The sequence below is a fragment of the Medicago sativa genome, chromosome 7 (genome assembly GCF_051527215.1).
Source record: "Medicago sativa cultivar Bolivia chromosome 7, Bolivia_mono, whole genome shotgun sequence".
Classification (NCBI taxonomy): domain Eukaryota; kingdom Viridiplantae; phylum Streptophyta; class Magnoliopsida; order Fabales; family Fabaceae; genus Medicago; species Medicago sativa.
The window spans coordinates 28,379,674-28,405,067 of NC_140755.1; the positions used below are offsets into that span (position 1 = coordinate 28,379,674).

General features: G+C 33.2%; 2 long non-coding RNA genes across 2 annotated transcripts; one reads left to right on the plus strand and one right to left on the minus strand.

The window, feature by feature from the left end:
* Positions 1–2,252: 2,252 nt before the first annotated feature.
* LOC146905351 (uncharacterized) lies at positions 2,253–4,384 on the minus strand. The gene is made up of 2 exons (XR_015017840.1): positions 4,178–4,384; positions 2,253–2,426 (listed from the first exon to the last, which is right to left on the minus strand). It is a non-coding gene; the product is annotated as an uncharacterized LOC146905351 (long non-coding RNA).
* A 17,086-nt stretch (positions 4,385–21,470) lies between these two features.
* On the plus strand, positions 21,471–22,618 carry LOC146905352 (uncharacterized). The gene is made up of 2 exons (XR_015019322.1): positions 21,471–21,670; positions 22,046–22,618. It is a non-coding gene; the product is annotated as an uncharacterized LOC146905352 (long non-coding RNA).
* The last annotated feature ends 2,776 nt before the right edge of the window (positions 22,619–25,394 follow it).

Consider the following 25,394-nt stretch of genomic DNA (forward strand, 5'->3'; position numbering starts at 1 on the left):
ACAACTCTTAATAATCCAAAAACTAAATCATAGTCATGTAAAATCATAAGCAATACGTAAGGAATAGAAAATAGCCACAAAAGTTCCCATCCCGTTACGTATCAGAGCACCTAAAGACACAGTGAGAGATAGCCACTCACGACAGCAATCAACAGCTACTTATTCTCAATCACCTGCAAGTTACTCATACGAAGAGCAACATTTCCAAGCAGAAGGGGTGAGATTCACAAACAATAATGTCAAGCATATAATTTAACAATTATATTTAACAACATAAACATCATCAACATATCATAACAATGGTCATGTAGTATCATTATCATCATCATAATCAACTTCATAATCAACATCAATATCAACTTCATAAATCGACTTAACAACTTGACTCGACAATGGAACTTAACTCGACTATGCAACTCTATCATTTTACTCATGCATGTGGTACCATTCTAGGGCATAAGCCCTCGTCGCTTTAGAGCATAAATATACTCCTAGGGCATGAGCCCTCGTCGCTATTGAGCAAAAGCTCCTAGGGCATGATCCCTCGCCTTTAAATGAGTATGCATGGACTCAACATCTTACAACTAATACAACATGAACGTCTTATATGACTCCAATAATTTGGATCAACATCTTACATCTTAGACCGACACATGCAGCTTTAATCAATAGTAAACAGCAACATGGCAGCACATCAATAATCTCAAGATATAACAATATCAAAATGTAATCATCGTCTCAAAACATCACTTATAATTCACATAATGCATATACGATTATATATATCATCAGTAACAACATTAAATCATCTTATAACAACTTCACAGATCATCGTTAATATTATATTCAAACATCAACAATTCATCATATAACATCGTATTCAAACATCAACAATTCATCATATAATATCGTATTCAAACATCAACAATTCATCATGCAAATTTGTAAAAACATAATAAATTATACATAACATATTTCCATGTCAAACCAAAGACACTGGAAAGCTAACAAAATTATCTAAAACTTTCATGTTTACATCCAAGGCCAATTCTGTACCGATCAATACCAGTTTTTGTTTCGAAATAGAAAAAGTTGTGCAGAAAGTCCATAAAAATTCACTGTGACCTACGTGCAGTAATTTGACCATAACTCAAGTTCTATAAATCATTTTAACGTCAGACCAACGACATTAGAAAACTAATATCCATACCTACAACTTTCGTGTTTACACCTAAGACCAATTATGTACCGATCAATACCAGTTTTCGTTTCAAATTCGGAAAAGTTGTGCAGAAAGTCCATAAAAATACACTGTAACCTACGTGCAGTAATTTGACAATAACTCAATTTCTATAAATCGTTTTGACGTCAGACCAACGACATTAGAAATCTAACATTCATACCTACAATTTTCGTGTTTACACCTAAGACCAATTCTGTACCGATCAATACCAGTTTCTATTTCAAAATTCGGGACAGAGATAAGAAAATATCAGGAAAAGCAGCTTATATTATTCAAACTTCACATTCATTCAAAATCATCACAATCAAAAACAACAACTCAACATAATTCATACTCAATTCATAATATGACATTAACAACAACAATCATCAATAACCATAAATCAACAACAACATAACATAAATCATCAATTATCACTCTTAACCCTAATTCTCCAATTCTCAAGAACTAAACCTACAACATGTTAAATGAAATTTTCAGAATCATAGACTCAAGATTATTAAATGATAGTGCTACCCTTACATTAGATTGATTGATTGCAAGGATTCTACAGACTTCTCTTCTCTGACCCTTCTCTTCTCTAGGTTTCTCCTCTTTCTCCAAAACAGTTTTGCACGTAATATAATTTTCTAACTCTAGCTCTCCTTTTTATATAAACCTTAACCAATTTATTTTCTCTTAATTCCAATTCTGCCCCAAAACCTCCTTATTCTAAATAATTATATTTCTCCACTAAATATATTTTTCCACTAAATATATTCTTCCACTAAATATATTTCTCCACTAAATAATAAAATAGGGGCTACTGATAAATATCAACACACAACAAAAATATCACTTATCAAATATATCAATTAAATTATAAAAAGACTCTAAACTCAATCAAATAAATAAATAATAAAATAGGGCGTTACAACTCTCCCTGTAACACCCATACTAGACGTATCTAGAAAGTCTAGCATGTGCGTTAGATTAGTGCTGGATACATTAAAATTTACAACAAAACAACTACGAATGAATATATATGTATACAACCAAATGCGTTCGTACATAATAATACAACTCAACTTTTCTAAAGTATAAAGAATGCATCCTTGCATATCCATCTCATCCTGCAGCGGTACGAACGAACACTTGTCGCATCATCCATTCGGCTACTAGCTTGCTAATCCAACCTGTTTATCTGAAACAAATAAGGATTGGGATGAGACATAATGTCTCAGTGAGTTCCCCTAAATCCTAGGCTATAGGTAACCTCAGGGGAAACCTACGGTCACCACGTGTCTAAAATACAACCTGACAGTTGATTATACGTGTGTGGGGACTTTCATACTTAGACGGTCGTGCATACTAGGGCCGTCGTAGTCTTATCTCACTTGTTATAGGCTTCACTTCCTATACGTGTCATGGCGGTCAAGGGGAATCTAAGACCGCAATGCCAAGAATACGCTCTACGCATCAAGGCCTAAGCATACTATAATCATGACACAATTCTAAACCAGACGATTAGGGGGAACCTAAGATCGTCATCGGTATATCTTTCTCTATTCTTGCTCTATGCATAAATATGTTGTATCTAACAACATATTCTATCTTGCTATCATGCTACTTTTGACGATCTATGTCTATGTTCTACTATTCTTGACGATCTACGTCAAGGCTCTACTAATTCTTGACGATCTACGTCAAGGCTCTATGATATAACATAAATATATCTAATAAATATGCATAGTCAAGTTCATTCATAAAGTTAGCGTTTAACAAACAATTATTATCTGAGTTTATTTTACGGAAAGCCCCGAGTGGAGTAACCCCGAGCGCAATCCCTATCTATCCGATTGAAACCTATCTAAGGTATAACCAACGGCACTCCTGCAGTGACGTGCGGGATCCTTACGGCTAACCCCATTTCACCTAATGGAAACCTCTTGAACCAACCTAGTGTGGACACAAGAGACACGACCACTACATCTTACTTACTAAGTGACATGCAGGTTCCTTACGGCTAACCTCGTTTCACCTAATGGAAACCTCTTGAGCCAACCTAGTGTGGACACAAGAGACATGGCACCTTAACTTTAAAGTCTTGGTCTATATATATGCATGAGTATTAAATCTATGCTAGCTATCTCTTTTACCTCGGATGCCTATACGATCCAACTAGAGGTAAACTATATGCTTGTTTAACTTGCTATGTGAAGAGATGTCTAATCAATTCACATCTTGCCATACTCGTATGGCTCACTAGTTTCTATACGAAGAGAATACTATATATCTCTTCGCCTCTAGTCAAGCATACCACTCATGCCTAGCATTCTATTCTTTACTAACTATTCTAGTTCTTGACAAGCTATGTCAAGGCTCTATTTTCATCCCATGCCTAGTTCTTTGCTACCCGAGTAACTCGGCTAAACTCTCTTGAATCACTCTTGACATTCATGTTAAGATTGCCATGATTTTCATTTCTAGAATCGTTTGATGTTATGTGCATGGCCTAGATGTTGTTTTGGGGTTAAAAAGTTGTAAAACATCGAAAGAAAGTCTTCGGAATGCACCACCGACCCTAAAATGGGCCAACATGCCAAAATCATATTGGCAAGGTCAGAGGCCTGCGCTATTAGCGCACCTGGGGCGTGGCCTGCCTGGAGAATTTCGCTATTAGCGTAGATTTCGCTAATAGCGTAGTTCTTCGGGTCTGTGGTACCAAATTTCCAGTTTTGACCCAAAACTTGTTCAGTTTGATCCTGCAATGCACCATAATCATCCAGCAACATATATATACATTTATAAACATATTTCATGGCAATTTAACATCTAATCAACAAGAATTTATCAAAAGGGTATTAGGGTTCTAATCCCCTCATAAACATGAATCAATCCTTTAAACATGGAATTGCACAACCCAAAGGGTGGTAATCTATCTATGGAACTCACCTAACATGATCCTTGCAATTTCCAAGCATCAACCCTAGCTTTGCTTCATGCTTGATCTATAGCCCTTTCCTCCAAACCTTGCTTTAATCTCTTCCTCCACTTGTTTCTTGGTTGCTAAGCTATCCAAACCATACTTGATCATGTATTGAAGGAAGATTGGATGTCTTGGAGAGGAGAGGGAGGCAAAATTCTAGAGAGAAGGAGGAGAGAAATATTTTCCCAAAAACCTAGAGAGAGAAAGTGAAGTGGGAAATGAAGAAAAATGGCCCTTGTGGCCTTATATAGTCACTTGCGACATTTTACCACTTTGCCCTTCGCCTTAGTCGTGTTTACCTAACACAGACACATAAGCCCATGCTTGACTGATATTTCATAAAAACATCTTCCGTCGTACTTGAAGTTCTATAACACTTAATCTCTGATATCTAGCTCATACCTGACTTATGCCATTAATAGACATTTCCATGATCATTTGTCCTCTGACGCATCTAATGGGTAATATTCCGTTACTGTTAAGCGGGATATTACACTCTACCCCCCTTAAAAAAAATTTCGTCCTCGAAATTTAGAAATCATCTACAATCATCGCAACTAAAATCTGTCTCCTTTGGTTTCTGCTGTACAATATCTGATCAAAACCACTCTAGGAAGGTTGAAGAATACTTTTCTCAATAAAGCATGCAATTTATCCTCTTTCTTATTCTGCATATGATTGAATATGGTCTCTTCAATCTTACTATCTTTATCAAAATCACAACTGTCTGAGAACATAGTGATTAAAACTAACTTTTGTTATAAGAGGATTGCTTGTCTCGGATCTATTCCTTCTCTGCATAGCATGAACTCTGCATCTACGTAACTTTTCTCTATTTGAATCACTCAGGATTTGCCTTTAAACTGGAGTTCTACTGATATCCAGGTTTGCCCTGCAGTGCTTACGTGTATCTAACACATCTTCCATGTATACATCTTATCATGCATACATAATCTGTTTTACCGCACATTGCGATTTATGCTTCTTACTGTTGCTACTTATCTTGATGATTCTACTCATCTCTAATCATAGTCTTATGAAACCTTTATATCTCTTCATAATCTCCCTGTACTGCAATTCATGGGTAACTTGTCTAGCTTGGCATGAAGAAGTGAACTCAACTACACTGATTCATCTGACAATCTATTAACCTGTCTGGCGGTTCACATACTCTTGAAACTTTCTACTAAGTCCTTTTTCACTTGCATTGAACACTCTTAGCACAAATCCGTGCATCCCGTATGACACTAATATCACATGGGCCTTGTCATTCATTCACAAAAACTTTATCTTCTAGTATTGGCATACTTTCTAGCGCCATTGCTTGTTAGTTAATAACGATACTCATTCTAGCTGTTGTTTCTAAGAGTTTCTAAACTTTGGTATATAGGTTCTTGGAACGAATAAATATATGACTAGAAAAATATCATTTTTAAAACTGAGTCTATACTAGTACTGCAGAACCACAAGACGAGTCTCTATATCTGAAAAAGGTTTTACGACTCTCCTTCACACTTGTCTCTAACAAGCTGGTCCTGAAGTCTGTACGTCTTAAGTGAGCTTACTCGCTTACGACGTATCTCTTTAGTTTTAACAATGTGAAATTTCATGTTTTTAAAATAACCATCGTTCCCAAGTTCCTCAATACCAATCTTATCTTTAAAAGTTATAAAATCGTGGCTTGACACCATTCTAGAAAGTATCGTTATCATTTAACAAGTATGGTATAAGAGGGTATGTACTTCGTCAGGCATAACTCATAAATCGTACTCCATTAACATAGCACATACTCTTTCTGGCTAACCAACAACTCTTCTGCGCATTCGGCATCACCAAATTGGCAACCCGATTAATTCGTCTGTGTAACTCTAGTCTTTCTCATCTTACCTGAGTGAAGATGCTTTCTTTAAACTTTCACTTTAATCAATACTGGCTGCGTAAGCATCTATACTTACTTACATAACGAGAACTCCTCGCTTTCCACATAATACTTCTCACTAAAGCTGCATTGCTATCCTGAACTTCTTCACGAAGTTTCTTACTACCAATTTTCCACGTTCCATGGCTACTGTGCGCAACTTAAGTAATTAACTTCTGTTGCGCTACTCTAATTTCCACCGATTGGCCTCAACAAATACTCTGATCCGTTGAGACGAGGGAAATTTTATTCTTTTTCTGTTATCACCTCAATATCTGCTTGAACTCTGCTCGATACTTCTATGTTGCATGCTACTCTGCAACCTCGTTCTACTCTTTGCTGGTAAGATTGAATCTCAAGGAAACTTACCTCTGGACATATCAATGTCATATTTATTCTTATTCCTGAGCAACTTAACTCAAGGAGCACATCTTTGCAATTACATAACTACTATTCCATGAAACGCTCTTACAACCTCCCATGGTAGACTCATCTTGCACTCGGACATACTTTCTTATGCATCTAACATTGTAGCTTCGTATCTCGCATACTATGTTTTGCTTAATCCTTCCTGTGCTTGCTCGTTAATTTTTCTTTCTAAGAAAATTTCGTAAATTAGCACACGGGTCATTGATGTTGATGATTTTCAACTATATAAAACATATACTGAATCTAGGTCCCGGTCGTTACTCTAAAATCTCAGGACGAGTTGATAACACATATGGGTCATCAAATCTTAGTCCTAGTGGGTGTAGCCCATACTACACGAGTCGTAACAAACCGGTACCTACAAAAATTCATTTGTATTTCAAAAATGTCAACTTCAATCACCCTTATGTGTATATCTTTCTAAAATCATGTAACTTTACGATTTAGCATCGTAACGAGCCTTCGCAAGTTCATCAAGCAAAACATAGATTTGAGGGATACTCATAACTCCGCAAAATTCAAGAACCTTGCGATTTCATAAAACTCTTCACCACTTTAACTCTTTCTTCATGCCTTCACATCTGTGACTTCCATTCTAGATACTGGTGCCTCTAAACTTTTGGTCTAAACTCATTCTTAACTCTTGTCACATTAACTTCCAAAGTCGCGTTAAACCGATTCGATTTTCGTTGATGATTGCCCATGCCTCTTTCCCTTTTGGAAACTTTAGGATGTGATATGCATTCGTCACTTGATGTTATAAAGGTTTTCGTCGCATAAAAGATTGTGAAGACAACTCCCCAAGTCACTGCAGATCCTAGAGACGAACTGAAAGTTTTCGGGAAAATCGAAATTTTCGTTCCAGGTTCGCTATTGATGAGTTTCTTCAGCTCAATTTTCCGAAAAAACATTCTTTGCACGAAAATTCTTATTTCTCAAGTAATCTAATGCACATCATTCTTTCCTAGCATCGTAAAACATTCTATAATATATGCATGGCAAGCATCAACCTAATTCGATACAATTCTCGGCACTTTAGAAACTGATGCTTCATTCCTGATAACATAAAACTTTCACTGAATCCTTTTCTACTACGAGTAGCTTACTTCTCTGCGTTACCAATTAACGTAGCTTCACGAACATTAGAACCTTGTTCACTTTGAACATTCAAGTCCATAATCTTAATAACATAACGCTATTCCTGAGAGTCTACTAATCCCGTCAACCTACGTCAACTGCTCTCTATCTTGTAGCCTTGCGCTTACCTTCTGGAATACAATTTCCGTTCTAACTACGACCCTTACTGAAGCTTCAGGTCCTGCTAAGATATTTTCATATCCTTCTCTTATGGGTATACGAAGTATCATCAACAACTTACCCAACGCTGTCTAAACGTCCCTTCTCAACATTGCCTTACATTCCCGGAGGATTCGTACTTCTACTTGCTTAGTTTACCGGCCACCTACTGGCATGATCAACTTCTTACTAATACTCATTCTGAGTTCTTTCTTCTAAGTTCACACTTTCCGGTGCATCTTCTTCACATGCTTCGTTCCTCCAGGGTCCTACTCAGCTCTCAGGCATCCATTCTAATCGTCGAATGCTAAATTGAGTTGATCAGGCTCAACTAACAACAACAACTAGAACATTTACCCGGAACCCAATGGTCCCACTACCTTTGTTGTAACTTAATGACCCAAGGCACGATCTGAATCGACCTGCTCTAATACCAAATGTAACACCCATACTAGACGTATCTAGAAAGTCTAGCATGTGCGTTAGATTAGTGCTGGATACATTAAAATTTACAGCAAAACAACTACGAATGAATATATATGTATACAACCAAATGCGTTCGTACATAATAATACAACTCAACTTTTCTAAAGTATAAAGAATGCATCCTTGCATATCCATCTCATCCTGCAGCGGTACGAACGAACACTTGTCGCATCATCCATTCGGCTACTAGCTTGCTAATCCAACCTGTTTATCTGAAACAAATAAGGATTGGGATGAGACATAATGTCTCAGTGAGTTCCCCTAAATCCTAGGCTATAGGTAACCTCAGGGGAAACCTACGGTCACCACGTGTCTAAAATACAACCTGACAGTTGATTATACGTGTGTGGGGACTTTCATACTTAGACGGTCGTGCATACTAGGGCCGTCGTAGTCTTATCTCACTTGTTATAGGCTTCACTTCATATACGTGTCATGGCGGTCAAGGGGAATCTAAAACCGCAATGCCAAGAATACGCTCTACGCATCAAGGCCTAAGCATACTATAATCATGACACAATTCTAAACCAGACGATTAGGAGAACCTAAGATCGTCATCGGTATATCTTTCTCTATTCTTGCTTTATGCATAAATATGTTGTATCTAACAACATATTCTATCTTGCTATCATGCTAGTTTTGACGATCTATGTCTATGTTCTACTATTCTTGACGATCTACGTCAAGGCTCTACTAAATCTTGACGATCTACGTCAAGGCTCTATGATATAACATAAATATATCTAATAAATATGCATAGTCAAGTTCATTCATAAAGTTAGCGTTTAACAAACAATTATTATCTGAGTTTATTTTACGGAAAGCCCCGAGTGGAGTAACCCCGAGCGCAATCCCTATCTATCCGATGGAAACCTATCTAAGGTATAACCAACGGCACTCCTGCAGTGACGTGCGGGATCCTTACGGCTAACCCCATTTCACCTAATGGAAACCTCTTGAACCAACCTAGTGTGGACACAAGAGACACGACCACTACATCTTACTTACTAAGTGACATGCGGGTTCCTTACGGCTAACCCCGTTTCACCTAATGGAAACCTCTTGAGCCAACCTAGTGTGGACACAAGAGACATGTCACCTTAACTTTAAAGTCTTGGTCTATATATATGCATGAGTATTAAATCTATGCTAGCTATCTCTTTTACCTCGGATGCCTATACGATCCAACTAGAGGTAAACTATATGCTTGTTTAACTTGCTATGTGAAGAGATGTCTAATCAATTCACATCTTGCCATACTCGTATGGCTCACTAGTTTCTATACGAAGAGAATACTCTATATCTCTTCACCTCTAGTCAAGCTTACCACTCATGCCTAGCATTCTATTCTTTACTAACTATTCTAGTTCTTGACAAGCTATGTCAAGGCTCTATTTTCATCCCATGCCTAGTTCTTTGCTACCCGAGTAACTCGGCTAAACTCTCTTGAATCACTCTTGCCATTCATGTTAAGATTGTCATGATTTTCATTTCTAGAATCGTTTGATGTTACGTGCATGGCCTAGATGTTGTTTTGGGGTTATAAAGTTGTAAAACATCGAAAGAAAGTCTTCGGAATGCACCACCGACCCTAAAATGGGCCAACAGGCCAAAATCATATTGGCAAGGTCAGAGGCCTGCGCTATTAGCGCACCTGGGGCGTGGCCTGCCTGGAGAATTTCGCTTTTAGCGTAGATTTCGCTAATAGCGTAGTTCTTCGGGTCTGTGGTACCAAATTTCCAGTTTTGACCCAAAACTTGTTCAGATTGATCCTGCAATGCACCATAATCATCCAGCAACATATATATACATTTATAAACATATTTCATGGCAATTTAACATCTAATCAACAAGAATTTATCAAAAGGGTATTAGGGTTCTAATCCCCTCATAAACATGAATCAATCCTTTAAACATGGAATTGCACAACCCAAAGGGTGGTAATCTATCTATGGAACTCACCTAACATGATCCTTGCAATTTCCAAGCATCAACCCTAGCTTTGCTTCATGCTTGATCTATAGCCCTTTCCTCCAAACCTTGCTTTAATCTCTTCCTCCACTTGTTTCTTGGTTGCTAAGCTATCCAAACCATACTTGATCATGTATTGAAGGAAGATTGGATGTCTTGGAGAGGAGAGGGAGGCGAAATTCTAGAGAGAAGGAGGAGAGAAATATTTTCCCAAAAACCTAGAGAGATAAAGTGAAGTGGGAAATGAAGAAAAATGGCCCTTGTGGCCTTATATAGTCACTTGCGACATTTTACCACTTTGCCCTTCGCCTTAGTCGTGTTTACCTAACACAGACACATAAGCTCATGCTTGACTTATATTTCATAAAAATATCTTCCGGCGTACTTGAAGTTCTATAACACTTAATCTCTGATATCTAGCTCATACCTGACTTATGCCATTAATAGACATTTCCATGATCATTTGTCCTCTGACGCGTCTAATGGGTAATATTCCGTTACTGTTAAGCGGGATATTACACTCCCCCACTTAAAAGAATTTCGTCCTCGAAATTCAGAGCACAGGAGAAAATGAATTTAATTATTGCTTAAATATATCAATCTATATATAACAAAATGGAAACTTCAAACAATACATAAAATCCACATTAAAGTTAGTCAGTTAAACATGATCACATAATAAAACATAACCATTAATTAGAAAACGCAACGCCAATATCAACCGTTACACGACACAACGACTCATCTACTTGGCCGGACGGACCGACCTGCTCTGATACCAATTGTAACACTCTGTTTTCCCAACATAAAAATTTCACATATAAATCAGAGTCATTCAACATACACGGAATGCTACACTTCTCTTCATAAAATCATAAATGGAATAAATAACAATTTATCCTTCATAAATTGGTCAACATAAATATTCAAAAACTTCGCAGCGGATTTTAATTCAACAACATAATTAGTCTTGGCACGAAGACCTCATCAAAACATCTCGTAATAATCCAAAAACTAAATCATAGTCATGTGAAATCATAAACAGTACGTAAGGAATAGAAAATAGCCACAAAAGTTCCCATCCCGTTACGTATCAGAGCACCTAAAGACACAGTGAGAGATAGACACTCACGACAGCAATCAACAGCTACTTATTCTCGATCACCTGCAAGTTACTCATACGAACAACAACATTTCCAAGCAGAAGGGGTGAGAAAATAGATTTTTTTAATAATATAACATAAATCAGAGCTACTTATTCTTAATAGGAAAAAGTTAAAAAAAAATAGATTTATTTAATAATATAACATAAATAAGTTTTACACTGTATTTAACTATTTATCATACCATAATATTGGATAGTGTTATAAATATTTTTCACTGTCAAAAAATACAAAAATTTAAATTCTTTAATAGGAATAAGTTAGAAAGAAAAAAAAAACATATTAAGTTTCAAAATTTAACAAAAATAATTTTTGTCATACTTAAATTTTTTTTCTAACCATAGTATAGTATTGAAGTGTATTATAAATATGTTTACACTAGTTTTATTGAGAAAATAAAAAGTAATCTTACATTTGTTAAATTATTAAACTTAATCAGATTTTTTTTTCAACTTATTCTTATTAAGAATGGAAATTTATAGATTTTTTTATATCAATAATTCTCTATTCCTCAATACATGGAATACAGCCATTTAACAAAGTGTCTTTGCTTTAAAAATAAAATGCAAGAAACTGACCTTATATTCAATTTTTCATTTTATCACATTACTATATTTGTTATCTTATACTTTCATGACGTGTGAACAATTTTTCTAAATAAAATTAGTGTAAAAATATTTATAACACACATTTTACCACATTAAGGATGCAACGCGAACCTAGTCAAGGTCATGGATTTCAAAATAGTCATCATAAGTAAAATGAGACACATTTTATCACATGATTGATGAGACTTTAAGAAAATGTGTCATAATTTCCCGTTTCTCAGGTCATTGACATGGTCTGCAGAGAAGTTTGGGAGTTTTGCAAAGATTTCATGGTCTAGGATTTTCCCGATCATAAATCGACTAAACTAATATATTAATGATTATAATTAATATATGAACAATAAGGAAACATTGACCATAGAGATAAAGAAGAAAAAACCCTTTCACAGTCTAAAAATTATAGACAATTTAAATAACAATCAGAAAAAAGTTGTGCATACTAATGTATGTAACATGGTCTACCGAAAAATCTGGGCAACAAAGGTTAACTTAGCGGAAAAATCTTAATTGATTTTGTTGCCATTAATAAATTTATTCATGCTAACAAGTTTAGGAGTCGAAAAGATCAAATTCAGTCAAGAACTAGGTCCACCACATTTTTTGCTCCCACCATATCGCCTGGTCCCACCACGACACATCTACAAAGCACATGGAATAAAATATCAAATGTAGGAAACAATTATGAAATTGATAAGAAGGAAAAAGTAGCTTGGGATGGAAAGGATAGGCATATGGGGCAAGCTTTGGATAATTTCCCAATGTTTATCCTTTCCATCGCAAGCTTGTCCTATATGCTTATCCTTTCCATCGCAAACTGCTTTTTCCTTCTTACGAATTTCATAATTGTTTCCTGCATTTGATATTTTCTTTCATGTCCTTTGTAGATGCGTCATGGTGAGACCAGGCGATATGGTGGGAGCAGAAAATGTGGTGGACCTGGTTCTTGACTGAATTTGATCAGTTCGATTGCTAAACTTGTTAGCATGAATAGATGTATTAATGGCAACAAAATCAATTAAGATTTTTCCGCCAAGTTAACCTTTGTTGCCCAGATTTTTCGGTAGACCATGTTACATACATGAGTATGCACAACCTTTTTCTTATTGTTATTTAAATTGTCTATGATTTTTAGACTGTGAAAGGGTTTTTTATTCTTCTTTATGGTTAATGTTTCCTTGTTGTTCATATATTTATTATAAATATTGATATATTACTTGAGTCGATTTATGATCGGGAAAATCCTAGATGACTATTTTGAAAGTTTCATCAATCACGTGATAAAATGTTCCTGCTTCTACTTATGATGACTATTTTAAAACCTGTACCAGGTTCGCGTTGCATCCTTAATGTGATAAGATGTGTGTTATAAATATGTTTACATTAATTTTATTTAGTAAAATTGTTCAGACATCATAAAAGGATAAGATAACAAATATAAAAACGTGATAAAATGAAAAATTAAATATAAGGTCAGTTCGTTGCATTTTCTTTCTAAAGTAAAGACATTTCATTAAATAGTTGTATTTCATATAGTGAGGAATAAAAAATAATTGATATAAAAAATTTAGAAGTTTTAATTTTTTATAGGAATAAGTTGAAAATAAAATCCGATTAAGTTTAATAATTTAACAAGTATAAGATTACTGTCTATTTTCTAAATAAAAACAGCGAAAACATATTTATAACACACTTCAATACTATGGTTAGAAAAAATATTTAAATATGACACAAATTATTTTTGTTAAATTATTAAACTTAATATGATTTTTCTAACTTATTCCTATTGAAGAATTTAAATTTTTGGAATTTTTGACAGTGTAAAAATATTTATAACACAATCCAATATTATGGTATGATAAAATAGTTAAATATAGTAAAACTTATTTTTGTTATATTATTAAAAAATCTATTTTTTTAAACTTATTCCTATTAAGAATTTACTTTATTAAGAAAATATAACTAATTTCTATTATAATCACTTTTCCTTTTCAACTATTATACTCATCATCATCCTAGATGCTTTTTCCAATTTTGTGCATATTTAACTTATTCCTATTAATCCCTCTAAAAGAAAAACTTATTCCTATTAAGAATTTACTTTATTAAAAAAAATCTAACTAATTTCTTTTATATTCACTTTTCCTTTTCACTGTTATACTTATCATCTTCATAGTTCCTTTTTCCATTTCTGTGCATATTTAACTTATTCCTATTAATCCCTAAAAAGAAACTTATTCCTATTATGAATTTACTTTATTAAAAAAAATATTATATTAGTTAAATTATTAAACATAATCAAGTTTTGATTTCAACTTATTCCTAATAAGAATTATAAAATATGATTAGGTTTAATAATTTAACAAGTTAAAGGTTTAACATATTTAATTATTTTCCTCTTACCATAGTATTGGATTGTGTTATAAACATGTTCACACCGTCATAAAAGGATAAAATAACAAATATTTTCATGAATTGGAAAAGTAAATATAAGGAAAGTGAGTTGAGTTTTCTTCCAAAACTAAAGTCATTTATGAAATGGGTGTATTTCAGTGCATTGAAAAATACAAAACTATAACGCCAAAAAAAGAATTAATAAACAATTAATAAAAAAATATAGAAGTCCAATATTTTATCATATTTAACTTTAATGATTAACTTTAAAAAACAGTAAAAACAAAATCTGATTAACTTTAATGATTTAACATAGATAAATTTTATCATATTTAACTATTTGATCATATCATAATATTGGACTCTGTTATAATTATATTTACACTTTTATTTTGAAAAAAGGTTTACACTGTCGTAAAAGGATAAAACAAGAAGTCCAATATTATATCTCTATTAAGTTCGTTTATTTTTATATTGAAATTTAGTGGTTCATATAAACTAATAAGGAATTAAGGAAGTCTATACACATATTTCTCGATCCTCTCAAACTTAATCTCATGCACACACAAAAAATAAGTTTAAACAACCAATTGCCCCTATAATGCTAGAGAATGTGAATACAACATTATTTAAATAGGATAAGTAAAAAAAGAATGAGCAAATAATACCTTCTACCTTGAGAAGCTTCAAAAATCTTGTTGAACCAAGGTAAGCATATGAATATAGCTAGCAACATTGAAGAAGAAAATAAACTCAGCATGACTGAAAATGGTTTAGTTAATAAAAAGAATGAAATGAATGAAGGAATTGAGAATACCTTGCACTTGGAGGGAAGTTTACGAGTTTCTTTAGGAGTGTGGAATCTTCCATTAGTGTAGATTGCATTCTGCAACTTTGATGGAGGGTTGATAGCAACAAATTTTCTGGAAAATACAAATTGTTTTAATATTAAGAGAGATCAATGAGATAGAAAATATGTAAGATAAGGCAAAATAAAAACATTGGATCACAAAACATAACTTAAGTAAAGATGTTTGCCGAAAATTGTAGACTGAATAGTACTATAAACAAAATTAAATAGGAATTTGAAATTGATTTAATGAATGAATAGAAAATGAAGAAATGTGAAGGTACCTAAGTCCCAAGGAAGTTGAGTACCGAGTTTAAGAAGAAGATCTGAAGAAGTAATTGAAGGAAATGAACCTGAGTGTTGAAAAGAAAAATGAGTGAGAAGGGGAACCGGATCCCCACCTGCTCTTTATAGTCTGCCAACTCTCAATCCAATGGCTGAGATTTAAAAAGAGAAAACAATTAAAAAAGGTACTATTGAAGAGAGAGAAATCAAAATGTGTGTGAACATAAATGAAAAATAATTAGGGTTGAATATGTTTTTTGTCCTTATAAATATATTAATATTTCGTTCTAGTTTCTCTAAAATTTTCTTTCGACTTTTAGTCCTTATAAAATTTTCAATCACCACTTTTGGTTCCATTTTTTAAGTCAACTCATGTGTAGCATTTGTATTTTTTTTTTTAATGAAATGGTGCAAAAACATGTGTAATTTTATAAAAATCTCTCCAAACAAAAATTAGAATAAACAAAACATGAATTAAATATGAATTTTTAACAGCAAAAAATTTAAAATTTAAATTTAATTCATGTTTTGTTAAAAAATATTTATTTTTTAGGAGAGATATATTCTTATAATATTATAAATTTTTCTGCAAATTTTTATTCAAAAGGAGAGACCGCAGGTGAAAATGGAAAACTTTTAGGGGACTAAAAGTTGAAGAAATTTTTTATTCATAAATGCAAGATAATTAGGGTTAAATATGTTTTTATTATACATAAGTTTACTTAAAAGGAGAGACCGCAAGTGAAAATGAAAAACTTTTTGGGGACTAAAAATTGAAGAAATTTTTTAGAGGGTTTAAAACCAAACTTGTGTATTTATAGAGATCAAAATCATATTTAACCCAAATAATTAAAACAAAACTAAATTAGAAGAAAGAGTAAACGAAGGAACTATAACAAACAACCAAAAAAATTCTAATCTCAAAAATCAAATTTTATGATCGAATCCTTCTTCCAATACCCCTTTTCACCCATGAAAAGTTTACCAACACAAAATGAAGAACCTGAAAGTGGGGAAAGGAACATCACAAAAAGGTAATGAATTTGGAGGGAATGGCGACGAGTGTGGAAGTAGTGAGCAAAGATAGAGGATAAATTTCCATAAAATGAAGGGTTATTATAGAGAGTTGGGTTGGGAACTTTGTCTCTAAAGTTTTAGTTATGGCTTCCAATGTTGCACCCCATTGAAGCTTGTCACCGACTGCGACGACAGAAAAAAATCAGGATGACTAGAGTTCAGAGAGGTGTTTTCTATCAGTGGTCGCTATGTTGAAGTTTGATTAGTCGTGTGTCATAATCGAGGTTTCGAAGAGTGCTTTTATCTTCAGAATTATTGCTTTCAGTGGATATGTGTGCACATTTGTTGTTGCAGAGAAGTGGATTGATGCATTTAGCCAATGATCTTGTAGAGGTGGTTGGGTTTACTTGAGACAACCGTTATGTGATAACTTTAAATTGAATTAATGAAGATGTTCTCATAATACTTTGAACCTTGTTGATGTTTTTTCATTCACATTCATAAGTAACTAAGATGGTTTATTGATATGGTATTGTACATAAAATAGTTTGTTGTTCTATTTTAACATTTTCATATCACATTGTTTAAGTGACTTTCTTTTATGACATGTCATTGATAATGCCTAAAAATATCATTAGTTTAACAATTTAACTATTCTTCTATGTTGAAATATCATTAGTTTAAAAATATCATTATTGAACGACGATAACGTGAGGAGCATGTTTTGGGAGCACAACATGTTCCAGTGGATCGATATGCGTGTAACGTTGCTGAGATCAATTGAAGATATTCTCAACAGTTTGATTCCGCCATAAGATGGTGATCCAACTACAACAATTGTCTTACCTCTGAAATGGGGTAATTCAAACTAGTTAAACAACAGTTCTCAAGCATTCACCCTGCAGGTCTATTGTTCCTTTCAAAAAGATTAAATTCTTGTTAGTTTGATTTAGATGATCTTATTGAAGTGTCAAAACATGCATCTCATTCTTTTAACACTTCAATACCATCATCTAAACAAAACTAATAAGAATTTAATCTTTTGAATGGAACAATAAAACTTTCAGGTGAATGTTTGAGAGCTGTCGTTTAGCAAGTTTGAATTTACCCCATTTCAGAGGTAAGATAATTGTTGTAGTTGGAAGGCTCTACCCGAATGTCATGTAATAATAGGACATATTTATGAACTTTATGTAATGTAATGTAACTTTTATTCGAATTTATTTAATACACAATTTTTATTCGAGAAATAGCGAAGATGAGGATGGTATTTATAGGTGGTTTAAGGTAACATACCACTTAATGAGGTCAAAAAAAGTGAAAAAAGTTATAAAAAAAAGTGTAAAAACCATTTACAATGCCTTAAAATGCATGAACAACCGGCCAACACTAGCGTGAGTTAACTCACGCTGTTATTTATGTAATTTCGAATAAAATGTATCAATTTATGTAAATGTATCAATTATTAATAAAATGAGGTTTTATATGTATTATTTATGTTCCTTTCTTCCTTTTTATTTATTTATATTAGCATTTATTTTATGATTTTGTCATCTAAATAATATTGTGTATTATTTATGTCTCTTTCTTCCTTTCTTCCTTCCTTCCTTTCTTCCTTGCGTATTATAAAATATTAATTTGACAAAGTTCATCTAAGTTTATGAAAACTAGCATTTTCCGACAAATTCTCCAAAACCAAAGTAAACAAATTTGAACGCCTCAACCGAATATTCACGCAAATCACATATAGGTGCAGTAGTGTGTACACATGCGTTTCATGGGCTACAACCGACAATTACTCAAAATTCTCAAGTTCGTACCGTTTTATCATTTTCCAAGTTATCCGACAAAAACAAATCAAATAAGTTTGAATGCCTCAACTAAGCTTATACAAAAGTCATATATGAGTGCAGTAGTGTATACATAACGTCTTATAGGCTAAATCACTTTAATTCCAAAGTTTCACAAAGTTCATATCATTTTACCGTTTTTCAAAGAATTCAAGTTTCCAAAGCAAAACCAAGTTAAAGTCCATGAATTCCATCCAAAACATTTTTACAAATCATAACAATGCTAGGCAACCCTAGTCCTACCCTTTTTCCTTGAGAAATTGAGTTTTCAGAAAGTTCATGTTCTTGAATTTATTTTCAAAAAGTTATGATACGATTCACAAATCCAAGTCCAATCTAATTCAATTGATGTCTTCAAAGGTTTAGGAAGTTCAAATACATTTAATTACATCAAAAGCATAAGTTTGGAACCACTCGGATTGACCCCCATAGCCCGGAACACCCGAAACAGGGTGTTCAGTTACTGGGCAACTCGCCCTAGCGAGATATTCTTGTCATGCGAGATACAACAGAACAGGTCACCCTGTTCTTGGTGTTTTCCTCTCGAGATTTCACCATTTTCAACCCCAAAACCCCGATTTTGATCCCCTTGATGCCAAATTCAACCCCAACACTTATAAACGTGATTACAAACATAAAAAGGCATTTAAAATCACAGCAAACATCGGATTAAAACACCAATTCAACTCAAAATCATCATCTAGTTCATTTTCACCAAAAACCACCATTTTTCTCATTTCTCATTCAAACTTCAAAACAACCACACCAATTCAAAACCCTTAATGAAGTGAATTCAAACATGTTTCAAAAACAATTTGTTGGATATTTGTATGCTGGCTTCATTATTGCTAAAACAAATATCCATGCAAGATGTTGGATACGATGTTCCAACTTGTGGGTACGGTTCTGTGTGCCCCGATTTTGTGTCTTGTATCGCTTTCTTCGATGTTTTATCTTTGCAAGAGATCACTGAATATTCTCTGAAGATTTGATTCACGTGGATTGCTGCCCAAGAAGTGTGTTCCTAGAAGCAAGGAAAGACCGTTTATACTTAGCTTAATTCTTAACAATATTGTTGCGACATTTAAGGAAATAATATATTTGCTTCTAGAATATTGTGGAGACTGAATATATGATTTGGTCTACTGATTTTTAGCCTGTAACGAAAAAGCTAATGCTGCTAAATGACTATATAAGGAAGACTCACACCCTAGTTTTATTCACCAATTCATTATTATTGAAGATTTTTAGCCTGTAACGAAAAAGCTAATGCTGCTGAATGACTATATAAGGAAGACTCACACCCTAGTTTTATTCACCAATTCATTATTATTGAATTGAGTCTTTTAGTGTTTCGACTTATGTTTATTTGTGAGCCTCTTTTTAAAAGAGACATTATTAGGGTTTTTGAGACCTTGCTATTTGTGAATCTCCCTGAAGCTTTTAAGCAAAGAGAAGGTTCTGTTTATTGGAGTGTGTCTCTATTCTAGTGTTAAACTTTATTTAAATCACGGGGGCTGTGATTCATTGAGTGGAAGTGAGATGGGATCTCAAATCTTGGAGAGTTCCTAGGTTGAAGTCAATACGGGTAGTGTCTAGGTGATAAGTTGTAAACTTGGAGTTTGCTGAGAACTTAGAATAAGGACTACACTACTGGATTTCCTTCCTGGCTTGGTAGCCCCCAGAGTATGTGTGTTTGTCACAGAACTGGGTTAACAAACCTCCTGTGCCATTTATATTTTTGTCTTTTATATTTTCCTTGATCTGTTTGTTTTTTGCTAGCTCAATGTTTAAACATTAATCTCAACATTCTATTTGTGTCTGATGTTGAAACATCATATAAAACATTAGGTAGCTAGCGTGTCGGAATTTCACAATCATACACTAATTCATGAATTTCACTCAAATGGTCAAAAAACATGAAAACAACTCAACAAGAACAACAACTATGAAGTTTAAGATATTAACACAACAAATTCATGAAGTTTATCAAACCCATAATTCTACATGAAAAAGGAGCACGGATTTTATTATTCAAAACCATAAAAAGTCACAATTATAACAAAAGCACTTAAACCCACAAGTAGAAAAAAGTGATTATAGCTTAAATTGTGAAAAAGAGACTACCCCCCTTACCTCTACTCTTCAACACTCCAATTCCTAGCTTCAATTTTTCTCCTAGCCTCAACCCAAAGTTTTCTCTCTCTAGTCCTTCTTTGTTCTTCAAGATCACCTTTCTCTCTAACTCTATCTTGAAATGTTTGTGAAAATGAGTGAAATGAAGGTTATGACATAATTTCTCTTAAGACTAGTGTTTATATAGTCACCATACGAATGGGCTCAAACCCTAGTTGTCTTAGTGGGCTCAATATTCTTACCAATTAATTCACCGAGTTACTACACACTTAACCGTTAAAATAACGAATAATTACCGGCTCTAATTAATTACCACTACTCACTAGTAACTTAGTAAAAATAATTATTCCCACTTAAAACACTAAAAATAACTCTCATAACCAAAAGACTATTTTACCCTTGTTCATCAAATGACCAAAATACCTTTGAGACTAAAATGACTAATATACCCTTCTTAAGCCAAAATCCACTAATCCCGAATAAAATACACACAGAGACAAATAATCACATACAAGCACACATAAACACAAATAATAATTAATTAAAATAATTCTAGCGAAAATCGGGCTGTTACAAAATATCCTCAAACGTCACTTATTTTTGAACAAACATACTCTCGTTATAAAATATTTTAAGAAAATACGGTTTTAAAAGTAAAATGTAATAGATTTGACTTTTAAGACTCATTTATTGCTGTTTTTTTTTTAAGGAAGACTCATTTATTGCTTTTATTTTGGTCCTGTGTAAATTAAATGATCAAAATTATTAAATATTACAATAAATGTGTTCACACTTTCATAAATATGTTCACATTCAACCAACCATATATAAATACCCTGTCTAGGATTATAGTTTTTGTGTCTCATATTAAAAATAAAAAAAAAGTTCTTGTGTTTCATGTCTAGTCATTTTCTCAGCATGCTTAATACCATATACCAATATCATTTTCCTCATCCCACACCTTTCCTCTACAATTTTCAAAGACCTCCCTCAATTATTGCATTCACAAATCTTCAAATCAAATCAACGAAATACCAAATTGTGCTTCCAAAATTCCATGTAATTATTTCTTCCCTTGAACTTCATATGCATATAATTTAATTTTGATATATTTTCTTTGTTTAAAATATATTTGTGCTTAAATTTTATTCTACTTTGATTGGAATTGATCAATGTATGTCAAATATGTATTACATGTGTTTGTGCTTTAATCTAGTTCATGTTTCAGTTTAGTTGTTCATATATAAAATTAACAATTTTTGCTCCATTTGGAGATGTTTTTAACTAAAAAAATTATTCTCATGGACCATGTGCTTTGATGATGTTACTTTGGATCAGCTTATTTAGAATTGCATAAGTCCTTCCATAGACATACATCAAAAAAATTATTTGCATCACCAATATTTGTTTGACATGATAGTATTTTATGTGCAGATATGGAAGACATGTTGCAGACCAAATGCAATTGAAGTGAACCAGTTCTTTATTTTGCTTTTTTCTTCTCTTTCTCAATTAACAAGAATGTAAGGAAAAGGCATGAGATATATATCATGGTTCCCCTAACCCACCATCATTTTGACTTGTCCAGTGAGAACTCCTAGGTCGTCCTGAGTAATCTCCTCGGTTTATGAATTCTTTTCTTCCATAACCTCGTCCACCAACAAATTTACCACAATCCAGTCTTTTTTAAGAATAATCTCCCACAGTCCAGTTCTTGGTGATAGAGAAAAGTATTAGTGCATAAGTAATTCACATAGTCTACTTCTTTAGGGGAAGAGACACACCTCAGGCTTCAACGATATAATCTGTTAGTGGCCAACTCTCGGGTGGGATTTAGTCCCACACCTCAGGCTTTAACGTCAGAATCATATGTTCGATTTAGAAATAATTATAATTAAAGTCCATTTCTTTTTTAATATTTTTAACAGATGTTATTGATTCATTGTAATGTATCTTTATATTGACAGTGTATATGAATTAAATCAAATCGCATATTTTAATTTTTAATCATTGAAATGTGTCTTACCATCTCCTTTTAGTACATATGTAGAACTCCGAGTCACCTAAAGGTAAGATGGAGTTTATTTTATGGAATATATAATAATAAGCTAAGGGGTACTCCAACCCTTATTCAAAGTACAAGGGTAAACTACCATATGTGACCCAATAACAACCACCATGAAAAATGATTAGGCATATAAAAAAATGATAATCAAAATTCTGGGTGGCAATTTATCCTATAATTCATCATTTGTCTAATCCATCCACTCATTAATCTATCCAACGACTAAACAATTTATTAATAGTTTTGATCCTCGTTTCATAATATGGATAAAAAAATGAATATTTTTTTTGTAAAATTAATATTTTTTTTTCCATTCCAATGGATCAACTAAAATCACAAATAAATCCAAAGGATACAAAATAAAAACTTGAAAAAGAAAAGGAGAAACTATAATATTTGAATTAGCTTTATTTAAAGTAAACTTTAAAAATATATACAAAAATAAAAGAGTTTTTGGAAAAAAATGAATATTTTTAATGAGAGTCAACAATAATGGTCAATGGTATTTAAATTTTATTTCACGAATATTTTGGTAAATGATATTTAGTTTTTTTTTATGGAAGTAAATGATATTTAGTTATTGTGTAACTGTAATTGATATAAAATAATATTACAAAAAAAACTCATTTAACTATTAAATTAAATACTAGATATGTACCGGTACATATTAAATATCTAAAGGTGTGTTTGATATGTTAAAAAAAAAAAAGGGACATAACAAAACAACTCAACTGAGGCCAAGGGACATGACAAAAACTGAAATTTATGTCAGTCACTAAATCACAACATAACTTTAAAAAAAAAAAAAATAACATGTAGCTACGGCCATCCTTGAACTTTTGTGGCATTGCCCATGACATGGGCATGAGCAGTCTCAAGTACAAGTTGTCTAAAATACCAAAATAGTTTTTTATTTTTGTCCACAAAATAGTTTGTTTTGTCTTGTGTTGTACTGTTATGTTTTATTTTGATATGTCAAGTACATATAGTTTAGCATATCAAACGCATCATAAGTGTACTATAGAAATTACCTTCTTTTTTTTTTTTAAGAAAGTAGAAATTACCATGTAAACCCAAAAAATAAACTTTTTTTTATGAACAAATATATAAGTAACATTAATATAATTTATTTAATGGAATTTTTTTCAAACATTGAAATGCAATCCAAATTGAAGGTGAATATATGTTTTTTTTTCTTTTTTTGAGGGGAAATCGAAGGTGGCTGTTATATAATTGAGTTTTTTTTTTGTCAATTAAAATTGAATTTTTTTAATAGATGTAAGTCATTTATATGTAATCGAGTTAGAGCTTGGTATTAATTGTTGTTACCATCTTGTAACCTCGATAGATTTCGTGATAAATAGTGTTCATGGTTTCTATTGAAGTTTGTTAAGTTTGTGTAAGTGTCTAAAATTAATATGTCTTTGAGTCTAATGGAATATGTTAAGACTCTCCCTGCATGATGAATCTATGCAACACACAAATATTCCAAAGACCTCTATGTGTGGAGCTTTAAGAAGTGGATTAAGAGTCCTTTGGCATGCATTGCACGAGAGCTGGTCTCCAACGTTTGAAAGTCCACCCAATTATTTCTTCATAGTGAGAGCTAATCAAGAGTTATATTAAGTCTAATATTCATAGTGAACTTCACAAATTGCAAATAATCTAATTTAACTCAGTAATTGGTTTAGCAATGAAAATGAAATTTAGTTTGTGACAACGAAAATGATTGGTTGTCAAACCCTCTAATGTTACAATAGAGGAACTTGATTGTGAATAGGTTTGTCTAACTACCTTAGAACTGTTTTCATAACCACTGCTAGCTTTCTTGGCTTGTTGTTTATTTCAATTTTTGGAAAGATATAAAAGACAGCGGAACGTAAACTTAAAATCATGAATCTATTTATGGTTAGGAGTGGAAATCTTGAATCTGCTCCCAAGTTCCAAGACAACTTACATAGAAGCAAACACCAAAAAAAGGTGAAGAAACAAGCGTTTTAGGGCCCGGAAAGCAAAACCATGCACCACGGGGATGATACCATGCACCTGGATCATGGAGCAACAAGGCACGTGCGCCTAGCGCAAAAAATGGTGCTTCAGGGGCATTGAGGGGGTTTACTTCTATGGCACATGCGCCTCAGGGATGCTCCATGCGCCCTGAGCATGCTGTCTAGTTGAAAAAAATTGCAATTTTGTGACGGTTTTTCCCCTTAAGCCCGCGATTTTAGCCCAAGTTCAGGTGGAAAGTTTACCTATAAATACCACATTCCTCATTCATAATTGCTCGTTCAAAACGGGCGCAGTTCAAGTGGAAGGAGGATTCTAGGAGCTTTCAGGAGGAGTTTCTCTCTCCTCTCCAAGTTTTTAGGGTAAGTTTTTTTTCTTTTGTCTTTAGTCGTTTAGTTACCATGAGTAACTAAATCTTTTTACGCTAGGGTTCTAAGATGAACCTCTGTTTATTTTGTTGGATAATTATTTAATTTTATGACATTTATTTAGTTATTTTATGGTCGCTATTTAGTCTTATTAGGTTTAGTTTATTTGTATTGTAATGCAACCCTAATTTAGGTACTTAGGTTGTGACAGAGCCTAATATTGATGCTTATATCTTGATATTTATATCAGCCTATCTAGGAACTAATTAGTAAATAACTAGACGAACCAAGGATGTAACTAGTTATTAATTGAGAGAACCTAGGATGTAACTAGTTATTAATT